The following is a 12,439-nucleotide window of genomic DNA, read 5'->3' as shown; positions in this document are numbered from 1 at the left end:
GGACTTCCCACAGAGCGTCTCTCGTCACCCGGGTGGTCTCGTGACAGGCGGGCTCTGCTGAGAGTGGAGGGGTTAAGCCGACGGGTGTGAGGGAGTCGAGTGGATGCTTTCCAGACGCCGACATTGTCATAAGAGCAGGGGCGACACGCCTACAGGGGCCTGAAGGAGCGGCTGGGCTAGAGATTCTGTTATTTCGCGGAAACTTAGTGAAAACACTTTCTGGCGGGCTACCAGCGAGGCGTGGGAATGACTTGTGTTCCCAGGCAATCTTGACGGGAAAATTCCCGCGTTTTCTGCAAAATCGTGACTGCGATTGGCTTGCTCAAGCCCATAGCTCCGTGACGTAGCAAAATCGGCGCAGAAATTGGGGCCAAGAATCTCCATTGGTGGAATGGTAGTGCTTCGGCAATAGTGGAATTTTCCGCCGGTTTTCGAGTTGCTGATTGGAACGTTTAACCACGGCCACTGTCATGGGGGCGAGAATGTTCTGTCTTCGGCTTGTACGGGTGATCTTGAGAGAGTCGGCTCCCGCCTTTCGGTCGGAGTAGGTTACAAGACTGAGCTCTCGCTGCTCTGGACAGCCTGCCTTCCGTTGGCTGTCTAATATACTTTTATTTAATTTTAACTGTTTGACGAAGTTGCTGAAGTTTCGACTTCTACGTAACTTTCAGCGTAAAATTGGCAATTGAGCGTTCTGCGTACAAGCGGGCTATGTTGTCTGCCTTGAGCAGTTTTGGCTAAAGTTGACTGTACCGTAGTTACTGTGTGACTTCGCTTGTTGAAATCAATTACTGTAACGTCAGTGATTTTGTGGCGGGTTTTCTTCGTCTCCCTCAGAGGCACATTTGTATTGCTCAGAAGTCTTTAGTCTGGAACAGCCAGACCATGATAATTTGTTTCGGGCTATACTCACGACATTATCATCACCACGACGTGACGTCGAAGAAACCAGCCATCGCCTCCGGTACGCCAGATCGTGTTCTTGCAGTTAAGAAGACAGCTTGGTAATGTATATCCGCAGCACCGGCAGATTAGGGAATTTTGCAAAGTGATAATCAGAGCTCAGCAGAGCTCGCCTGTTCTGTCTTGGGTGTTCATTGTCTGAGTTCTCACTACTGTAGCAGCAATTAATGTTGGATTGGTTGGGTTTTTCTCTTAAGATTTGCGTTGCAAGGAATTGGCTCCACATACCACTTCGTCATAAATGTCTCAATCTAGTTTATGGACAACTTAATCTTCACAGCATTTATTTGAGTATCCAATTTGATACAATTTGATGTATTGTAAATGTTTCACATGTTATGTTTATTATTTTGAGTTTAGTCATAATAAATCAAATTGTTATTTTGGACAGAACTTATATTCTGTTAATCTCTAGAGCAACCCTTTCATTTCTCACTACGTTAATGAAACTTTCCTTTATCAAATTAAATTATTGCAGGTGCCAAATTCTTTTCTACTCCACTTGCAGGGTCGATTACAGTCAGTTCGCGTTTCTTGTTAATCCATGTGCAACAGCAAGAGTCGGAGTTAGAAAAGGGGGAGCACAGAGCATAATTTACATATGAAAATTCTAGAAGAATTTAGTGTTAAATACACTGCTAGGCCCGGCACCTCGCAACCTGTTCTTTCTTTTAGAATCACTCGGAACTTGTGAAATTTTCGGACGAATGCTCTGCATATGCTTTGCTGCGTCGGCTGCCGGTCCGGTGAAGGTCCCGCTGAGTTAGCACTGTACTGCGCGGTGCGGTGCGACAGGTGCGCCCCCGGGCTGTGTTATCGCCTCGCTTATCTGCAAGCGACGCAGCTCTCGGCGCCAGTCGCCCACCAGAGGCCCCGCCAGCCGGCCGTCTCCGCTGCTCACCGGCCTGTGAGGTACGTGGCTGTCGCTAACCTACTTCTGTCACGTGTCGCGGAATGTGCCGTTGTGGGTCGTCGCATCCGACAAGGTTGTCACAGAACAGATGTGGAGAGGTACAGGCCTATATCACTAACGTCTCCGCCTACATCTGTGCCTGTCCTCCACAAGTCACCTTACAGTGTGAGCCGGAGGGTATTTTGTCTATCACTTCGCCCTCTCCTACTGCTGACGCAAATTGTGCGCGAGAAGAGCGACCCTTGGTTGGCTTCCGCGTCGGCTCTCTACTGCTACGTTCGTGGTTCTTTCGCGAGCTTATGTAGGAGGAAGCGGCCGGCCGGAGTGGCGGAGCGGCTGTAGCCGCTACAGTCTGGGACCGCGCGACCGCTACGGTCTCAGGTTCGAATTCTGCCTCGGCCATGGATATGTGTGATGTCATTAGGTTAGTTAGGTTTAATTATTTTTAAATTCTAGGGGACTGATGACCTCAGAAGTCAAGTCTCATAGTGCTCAGAGCCATTTGAACCATCTATTTACGTCCATACTCCGCAAGCCACCTGACGGTGTGTGGCGGAGGGTACCTTGAGTACCTCTATCGGTTCTCCCTTTTATTCGAGTCTCGTATTGTTCGTAGAAAGAAGGATTGTCGGTATGCATCTGTGTGGTCTCTAATCTCTCTGATTTTATCCTCATGGTCTCTTCGCGAGATACACGTAGGAGGGAGCAATATACTGCTTGACTCTTCGGTGAAGGTATGGTCTCGAAACTTCAACAAAAGCTCGTACCGAGCTACTGAGCATCTCTCCTGCAAGAGCTTCTTTTTTTTTTTTTCGTCAGCCCGCCACAAATTCCTTTTCTGTGCTAACCTCTTCATCTCAGAGTAGCACTTGCAACCTATGTCCTCAATTATTTGCTTGACGTATTCCAATCTCTGTCTTCCTCTACAGTTTTTGCCCTCTACAGCTCCCTCTAGTACCATGGAAGTCATTCCCTCATGTCTTAGCAGATGTTCTATCATCCTGTCCCTTCTCCTTATCAGTGTTTTCCACATATTCCTTTCCTCTCCGATTCTGCGTAGAGCCTCCTCATTCCTTACCTTATCAGTCCACCTAATTTTCTATCAACCCTATCTGGTACGGATCTCAGACCGTTGAACAGTATGAAGCAGCGGGCGAACAAGCGTACTGTAACCTACTTCCTTTGTTTCCCGTTTGCATTTCCTTAGGATTCTTCCAATGAATCTCAGTCTGGCATCTTCTTTACCGACCATCAACTTTATATGATCATTCCATTTTGTAGGAGGAAGCAATGGATTCTACGAATAAACGTTCTCAGAATTTTAACAGCGCACAACATCGTCGTGCACAGCGCCTCTCTTTACCGTCGGCCACGGAATTAGACTGAGCATCTTCGCGACGTTTTGCACTTACTAAACAAACCTGTGACGAAATGCGTTACTCATCGTTTGATCTTCTCCTCTTTCTCGATAAATTCCATCTGGTAAGGGCCGGACAGATGAGTAACAGTCTACCCAGATATCAGTGAAACGAGTTCTTTTGTAAGCTACTACCTTCGTGGATGGATTATGTTTCCCGTATGTTCTTGCAATGAATCTCAGCTCGACATTAGCTTTTCTAACGAGTGGCTTTATGCGGTCGTTCCATTTTAAACCGTTTCGTGTGCATACTCCTACACGTTTAATGGATGTGAGTGTTTACTGTCATTGTACAGAAATCGTGCAATCAAATTATTATGGGTCTTTGCTTCTATTCATACGCCAGTATGCTACAGTTGTTAAACTTGAGAGTCAACTGCCAGTCCCTGCACCAACTGTCGGTCACCAGTAGGTCTTCTTGCATTTCGCTGGAGTCTTTCACGGTTGCGACATCTGTACACACAACAGTATCCTCTGTGAATTACCTCTATGCGCTTCCAACGTTATCCGCTAACAAGGGGGACCATCCATACTGTAAATAACGGATTTTGATGCACTTCAAAGTGTGAAATTATAAAGATGTAGTAAGTTATTAATTTTTCAAATATTCATTCCGTTTGTGGTTTTGCATTTGGAGTTCCAAATGTTCGTACAGCCGTCACTTCTTGTATTACCTCAAATCGACCTCCACCCATTATCGTCCCCTCTCGCCTGAATACCGTTAGCCGTAACGGGAACCCCAGCTCCTAGCCAATGAGGATGCGAGTTGCATTCCTGTACTTCCCATCTAGCTACAGCGTCAGTTGCTCGCAAAGAGTCTGTCGTGCCGTGTGTTAGAAAAATTCTGTGAGGTGGAAGAACCAAGTGTTTCTGCAGTAGTGCAGCCAAGAGAAGATCCACAAGTAGAAAAGTTGAATGAAGAATCAAACGGCGAAATCACAAATGCCATTAAATACGCCGAAAATCTACTCCGCGATTTGAATCTCATAACTAATACACCACCTAGCGTGATCTCTGTCAATTCCGTTGCAATTGGCGATGAGATATGCATCGCAATAGATCTCTTGGTCGAAAGACGGATCATTATTGATGATGAATTGACAGATGAATTGGGAGTATATGATGCGAACCAAATGGAATGAATATTTGAAAAAAAATAATAAATGAATGTATCTTTATAATTTCGGACACATTACACTGTTTGTTGATATTCTTTGAAATGAAATTGAAAAATTCTCTTTATTTTGAAAAAATAAGTACACGAGCAGGATTCGAACACGGTACCTCCAGCGCGGTAGCCGTGAACCTTTACCGCTGCGCTACACTCACTTGCTCGGAACATATCTAATGTTACAGGTATACACATAGCGCAATTAATTTCAAAATCGATTTTCTCAAAAACTAATCCCCGTTGCAAAAAAAAAAAAAAAAAAAAAAAAAAAAACCGCCGATAACCAGGTACTCAGGGTAAGTGCTTCTACCACATATCTGAAGCTACCTTTACACCTGAATTTCTCTTCGTGTTCTATTTACTAGGAAAGTGTCAATCGAATCACCAAACTGGTATGATATCCCGTACATTCGTATCTTGTTCATTAGAAGACAGTGAGGGAATGTATCGAACACCTTCCGTTGGGTAAAGAAACGCGGCATCAACGGGCCGCCGATATCTACTGTCTGCTGAGAATATCCTGTAGAGTTATGCAATATACCGTTATTTGCACTTAGGTACGAAGACGTTTTTTTGGAGATCGAAAAACTCGGATTCTGCAAGCACCGATTGTGTGAAACTCGCGTAATGAACGCAACGGAAAAGCTAATGAGATTCTTATTTATACAATCGCCCTTTCAGCGTGCTGCCCGAGAGTGGAACAGCAAGAGGCGAAAATCGTTCTAGAGGAGTATTTGCGCTCCGCGACAGTAGTAGAGGGAATTTGTTGTTACCTGTATCTGACCTTTGAAGAAGGGTCGAATATACACCACCTAATCAAAAGTATCCGGAAATAATGCTTAATCGACCCTAGTTGTCACTAGGGGAGGATCCCGCAGTAGGTGTTGCCAGTAGAGAAGCAGCAACGCAAAATGACTTGATCAGGGTAGCTCAGTGACTGCGAACATCGGCTAGTCATTAGACGTCACTTGAGTAACAGATCTATCAGAGACGTTTCAACCCTTACAGGGCTGTTCATTTCGGCTGTTTGCGATGTGATTTTGTATTGGGAATGCGAAGGAACAAGCACAAGTAAACAAAGGTAAGGAAGACTCCATGTACTGACGAATCAGGGACCGACGAGCATTGCGAATGGTGACTGTAAACATGCAGCGTAAAATCAGCGTGAACAATCACTCGTGTGGTCGGAAACAGATAGCACAATGATCGTGCGCCACGACTAAAACGAATGTGGTACAGTGGTCGATTAGCTCCATATGAGCCACACATCTGTGTATTCGATGGTAAGCGAAACTTTATGAGGTCTATAAAGGAACGTCACTGGATAGTGGATGACTGGAAACGAGTTATTTGGTGTGATGACTCACCCTGTACGGTATGGCAAAACAGTGGGTTTGGGGCATGCGGATGCCAGAACAATCATATCTGTCATAATGTGTAGTGCTAACAGAGAAGTGATGTTACGGTATGGGAGGTGTTTTTCACGGTTAGGGTGTGGTCCCCCAATAGCGCTTAAGAAAACACTAAATGAGGAAGGATACGAACACGTTTTACAACACTCGTGTACTGCGTACAACTGAGGAAGACTAAGGAGTCGATGTGTGTTCGTATCAGCATGACTACTATGGAACACCTTTGGGATGAGTTGGAACTTCGATTTAGCTCAAGCGTCCAATGTCAATAGCTTCTCTGATTTCGGTTTTTAAGAAACAAATTCGGTGCTATTCCTCCGCAGACATTCAGGCCTCTCACTGAAAGCGTCCCCACCCTTAAACGCGAACTCTGGAAACACCCCACACTGATGTCCACTAATAGATATCCGGATACCTTTTATTCGATAGCGTATGCATCTGTCGTGTGGACCTTGAGCAGTTTAACAATTTTTACTCTACGGATGAACAGGAAATGAAAAGCGGATGATGGAACTCGGTGGTGTAACATGTTGTAGTACTTTGGAATAATACTCAGTCTTCCAATTTTAATACGTAAAACTCTTGTAGATTAGTCTCTCGACATACGCTTCACATACAATGCAAGTTGGCTTGTGGAGTGTAGATGTAGATGTAGATGCCACTTTGGCAATTTGTATATCACTATTATGTGGGTTTATCCGAACGATGTGTCAATCGGTGCCGGCCGTGGTGGCCGAGCGGTTCTAGGCGCTACAGTCTGCAACCCCCGCGACCGCTACGGTCGCAGGTTCGAATCGTGCCTCGGGCATGGATGTGTGTGATGTCCTTAGGTTAGTTAGGTTTAATTAGTTCTAAGCTCTAGGGGACTGATGACCTTAGAAGTTAAGTCCCATAGTGCTCAGAGCCATTTGGACCATTTGTCAATCGGTATCATGGATCCAGTTTCAGTCTTTGCACCATAAAAAATTAAACAGACAAAGGGGATTGAATCGAAGAGTTCAGTCTCAGTAATCTGCGATGCAAATTATTAGGAGAATGTTCTGAGATTGCTGTAGCTATCCGAGAAACAGATCCCAGAAATACTTACCTTCATTTCACATGTCACTGTGGCCACGTTCGATACACACTGGCAAGCCAAAACATTATGATCACCTGCTTAATAGCTTGTTTGTCCGTCTTTGGAACGAAATACATAACAGATTCTGCGTATTAGGGATCCGACGGTTTGTTGGTAGGTTTGTCGGGATGTGTGGCATTAGGTCTCTACACACGGGTCATGTAATTCACGTAAATAACGAACCGCTGATTTGCGTACGAGGTGATCGCGCCCAATGACGACTCAGATCGGTTCCATAGCGTTTACACCAGGCGAATTTGGTTACCGAAACATTAACATGAGCTCACTATACAGCTCCTCAAACCACTGTAGCGCTGTTCTGGTTCCGCGACACGGACAATTGTACTGCTGAAAGATGAGGTCGCAATCGGGGAATACATCAAGCATGAAGGGATGCAGATGGTTTGCAGCTGTCAGCGTGTCTTCGAGTACTGCTATAGGTCCCACGTAAGAGCAGAAGAATATCTCCCATAGCATAATAATTCTCCCACCAGCCTGCGTCCGTGGCGCGATACATACTTCGAGGCGCCGTTCACCTCGATGACGGCGTTTGTGGAGACGACCAGCGACCTAGTGTAGCAAAAATGTGATTCACCCGAAGAGCCGAAGTTCTCTCTCGGGAGAGATGCCACGGATGGCTGTTTATCCTACATTAGAGAGAAGACAAGACTCTGAACCCCACGTTCAGTGAAGAGTCGTGGACGTCCAACCATTTAGCGTCTGGTGGTAGTTTCACTGCTCTACGTATTTCAGTAGCACGTGAACATCCAACCAGCTTTGCCGTTTTCGATATGCTCGTTCACAGGCTCTACGTAATAGAAATCTGCCCTTCGTCAAAGTCGCTTATCTCAATGTATTTTCCCATTTGCAGCCAAGATCCATGTCTGCTCCGCTTACATACTATTGTTACCGAATCACGTGCCCGTAACGCCACCAGATGGCATTCAACGTCGCAGTAGGCAGTGAATCTAACCTAACCTAACCTTCGCTGGTCAGCGTAAAATAATCCGTCTTGCAATGACAAAATGCACACCGTCACCTGTCCTATCCTTGATGGTCAAATATCGGTGATAGGAGTTTCTGTCACACCGCTGCGAAACACCTCTGAGTCGAACAGGAGCCTGCTTCAGAGACACAGACGACGAAAATGGATTTTTGGACAACATGGTTGTGGAGATGAAGCAGTGATTAGTATGATTAATCAATTATTCAAAAACAGTCTTAATCGTATTTATATTATACCGCCAAGCGGTTTCAACCCGACGTAGGGGTCATCTTCTGGGCGTTTATACCATTGGTCGACTGTTGGTGGTGTCACTTTGATAGCTTCCTGCCGTTATGTAGACAGGAGTGACACCACAAATGCGATTGAGACTGTTTTTGAATAATTGAAAGTGGATTTGCTTGCATATAAATCTCCGTTTTCATGGGGATACCTGTGTTTGTACGGCTAAGGCCTCCGTGCGGTGTGTGGCGGAAGGCACTAAGTGCACTGGAGTAGTTGTCCTTACTTCCTGTTCCGTTCACAAACGTTGCGCGGTGCAAAGAGGACGGCTGGCATCCTTCTGCATACTCACACCACGCTGTAGCTGTTTTCACCCCCTTGATAATTATGAGAAATACAAGTAGGAGGAAGCTTCTTGATATATAAGACCGTAATTCTGAGAGGAAGGTTCTGTGCGATGCACTGCATTTGTCTTGTAGCGTCTCACATACGGTCGTGGTTCTATGCCGATGAACATGTTACACCTTGTGTTTTCCAGCGATTTATATTTTCACTAATTCTAATTGTTTTTCTTTCTACATAATCTGTTCAATGCATACTCTGCCAGAAAAAACAGCCTCAACGTCGAGGACGTTTTATTGAGAAGTGATGTGACAGTTCATGTTCGCAGAAGTTTATGATAACAAATTCAAATTCAGGCCACACATGTTACAGTAAAGGGCTCCTAAGCAGTCGTATCAGTACGCAATGTAATCATTTCTGACAGTGAAACAGCCAAGTTTCTGGTAAATTTGACGTGTATGCCTCACGGGACTGGATGAGAAACCATTACCTTTAGCGGGAAAATGTTCTACTGACTTCCAAGAGTGCTGAATCAATTACTATAATTTTTACTATCAATAAATGAGGTGTAAGATATAGCTAAAAATAATCTAGCTATAATTTGATTTACTGAACGCAATCCTGATAATGATACAAAATTTCATGAAAATATCCTGCTAAATATTCAGGAGCACTGTGAAGTTCGGAAAGCAGGTGAGAGGTGCTGGGGAAGTAAAGTTGCGACGGCAGGTCGTTAGCCGTGTCCGGATAGGTCAGTCGATAGAGCACTTACCCGCGAAAAGGAAAATTTTCAACGTATGAGTCTCGATCTGGTATGCAGTTGTATTCTTTCAGGAAGTTTCAAATCACCGGACATTCATTCTGAAATCCACTTCCGAACTCTGGATATCGTGTCAAATTCAGTCCAGTTGATCCCTTATCATTTAGCTACAACATAGCAGGTCAGCAACTGGAAGCAGTTAATTCCATAAGTTATCTGGGAGTACGCATTAGGAGTGATTTAAAATGGAATGATTATATAAAGTTGATCGTCGGTAAGGCAGATGCCAGACAGATTGATTGGAAGAATCCTAAGGAAATGCAATCCGAAAACAAAGGAAGTAGATTACAGTACGCTTGTTCGCCCACTGCTTGAAGCAGAGCGCTTCGTTACAGGATCATTTAGTAATCGCGAAAGCGTTAAGGAGATAACAGATAAACTCCAATGGAGGACTCTGCAGGAGAGACGCTCAGTAGCTCGGTACGGGCTTTTGTTGAAGTTTCGAGAACATACCTTCACCGAGGACTCAAGCAGTATATTGCTCCCTCCTACGTATATCTCGCGAAGAGACCATGAGGATAAAATCGGAGAGATTAGAGCCCACACAGAGGCATACCGACAATCCTTCTTTCCACAAACAATACGAGACTGGAATAGAAGGGAGAACCGATAGAGATACACAAGGTACCCTCCGCCACACACCGTCAGGTGGCTGGCGGAGTATGGCTGTAGATGTAGATGTAGATGTAGGTGTTGGCGAGTTGCGTGTCAAAATGCCCAGCTGGCTGAAGAGCCCTTCCCGTAATGCTCCAAACGTTTACCATCGGGGAGAGATCGGAAGATCTGGCTGGCCAAGGCAGAGTTCGTCAAGCACGAAGACGATCAGTAGAAACTGTCGCCCTGTGCATATGGGCAAATTTTGTTGGACGTAGAACATCGTCGAAGTACCCCTGTGCTGTAAGGATGCCGCGGATGACAACCAAAGAGTTGTTATCAAAAGAAATGGCACTCCAGACCATCACTACCGGCTCTCGGCCCGTAAGGCGGGCGACAACCAGGTTGGTATACCATTGCTGTCGGTGGCGTCTTAACTGGTGATCGGGGCACAGTTCGAAGCGGGACTCATCACTGCCAAAGAGACTCGAGTCAATGAGATCCTGGGCTTACTTTTCAGCAAGAGAATGTCCACGCTTGCCAAACCCCACCTTGGTCGACGGATCTCTCCCAGACTGAGGGCGTTTGGAGCATTATGGGCAGGGCCCTCCGACCAGCTCGAGATTTTGACGAGCTAACGTGCCGGTTGGACAGAATTTTGAAGGATATCCCTCAAACGGTTCAAATGGCTCTGAGCACTACATCTGAGGCCATCAGTCCCCTAGAACTTAGAACTACTTAAAACTAACTAACCTAAGGACATCACACACATCCATGCCAAAGGTAGAATTCGGACCTGCGACGGTAGCGGTCGCGAGGTTCCGGACTGAAGCGCCTAGAACTGCTCGGCCACCGCGATATCCCTCAGATGGGCATCCAGCAACTCTGTCAGTCAACGCCTAGCCGAGTAACTGCTTGCATAAGGAACAAAGGTGGGCAAACGCGTTGACTTGCTCAGTTTGTGAAGCTCTTTCTCTTGAATTGAAATATTTTCTTTGTACATTTGTGTACATCACATCTACCGGATAATTCCTTCGTGGTGCAGCCGTTTTTGTTAGTGTATGGGCTTCCTAATTGCATTTTTCATGGAAACTGTCAATTTGTAACTGGGCAATATCTCTTTTTCGTCTTCCCGACCGCCACAACAACAGTTTCCAACTGGATTAACAGTGTCCTTCTCATCCGTCATTCTCTTAATTGTTACTGTAGATATATTCAACGATTGTACCACTCTTTTGATTACTTTACTGACTGGTATCAAAGTACTGTCATTGTACCCTTCCCTTTCAAAGTAAACATACTGTTGACTATATAGCTTAGCACCTTTTCTTCAGTACGCTGCCAGAAGCAATTTTTACGATAAATCTCAAGAAATTCAACTACAGAATCTGTGGAATACATGCACACAAACCTTTCGTACATTAAGCTGAAAACCATAGGTTGCTAGAACGGGGGCAGTGAGGCAGTACTGAGATGTTGCCGTAAAAACGTAAACAAATACTCGTTTTATGATTGGCCGTGGTAGATGTGCGCTAAGTCCGACATCAGCTGCCGCGAGTGTCTATGGCTGTGCGTACCATAACGCACCGGTTTTCGGTGCCATAGTCAACAGCACATTAGAGCCTGTATCGTTCTTCAGCCTAACTTTTTGTACCTTATATAGTGGGACAATTATTGAACTATATGAAATAAAAGCTTCAAAACTTCTGAACGGTTTGCGTTACGACGTTCAAACTGCACAGTTGGCGGCGGCGCCTGATGGGAATTAGTATGTGCTTGCATTGTTTGGTTTACCGACGAAGCCTACTTTCATTTTGATGGGTTCGTCAATAAGCAAAATTGGCTCATTAAGGGGACTGAGAATCCACATTTCGCGATCGAGAAGTCTCTTCAACCTCAACGGGTGGCTGTATGGTGTGCAATGTCCAGTCTCGGAATAATCGGTGCGATATTCCTTGACGGCACGGTGACTACTGAACGGCACGTGAAGGTTTTGGAAGATTATTTCATCCCCATAATCACAAGTGATCATGATTTCGTCAAGACGGAGCTCGACCCCCATAGAAGTAGGAGAGTGTTAAATGTCCTGGAAGAACACTTTGGGGACTGCATTCTGGCCCTGGGCTCTGCGGTACCCAGAGACCACTGGCATGGGTCTTTATTGTCCGTTATATTATCCGGATCTGAGCACATGCGACTCCTTCTTGTGGGGCCATATTAAAGACCAGGTGCACAGCAATAACCCCAAAACCATTGCTGAGCTGAAAACAGCATTTAGGAGGCCATCGAGAGCATGGATTTTCCGACACTTCAACACGCCATGCAGAATTTCGCTATTTATCTATGCATCACGGCCAATGACGGCAGGCATATAGAACATGTCATAAACTAAATCAGAATGTCTGGAGTGATGTTTACATGTTCAATAAAGTGTTTGCACGCCGTAGTTTATAACTAATTTACCT

At 45.3% G+C, this 12,439-nt stretch overlaps 1 protein-coding gene across 1 annotated transcript in view; it reads left to right on the top strand.

The window, feature by feature from the left end:
• The first annotated feature begins 1,824 nt into the window (after positions 1 to 1,824).
• LOC126324229 (uncharacterized) overlaps positions 1,825 to 12,439 on the top strand; it is an 88,506-nt gene continuing 77,891 nt past the window's right edge. Inside the window, exon 1 of the mRNA XM_049994943.1 lies at positions 1,825 to 1,875. The gene's annotated coding sequence lies outside the window, so the exon portion shown is untranslated. The remainder of the gene's footprint in view (positions 1,876 to 12,439) is intronic.

This window comes from Schistocerca gregaria, chromosome 2, assembly GCF_023897955.1.
Source record: "Schistocerca gregaria isolate iqSchGreg1 chromosome 2, iqSchGreg1.2, whole genome shotgun sequence".
NCBI classification, from domain to species: domain Eukaryota; kingdom Metazoa; phylum Arthropoda; class Insecta; order Orthoptera; family Acrididae; genus Schistocerca; species Schistocerca gregaria.
Note: the sequence above shows the minus strand (reverse complement) of the source record. Positions and strands in the feature narration are given on the sequence as shown.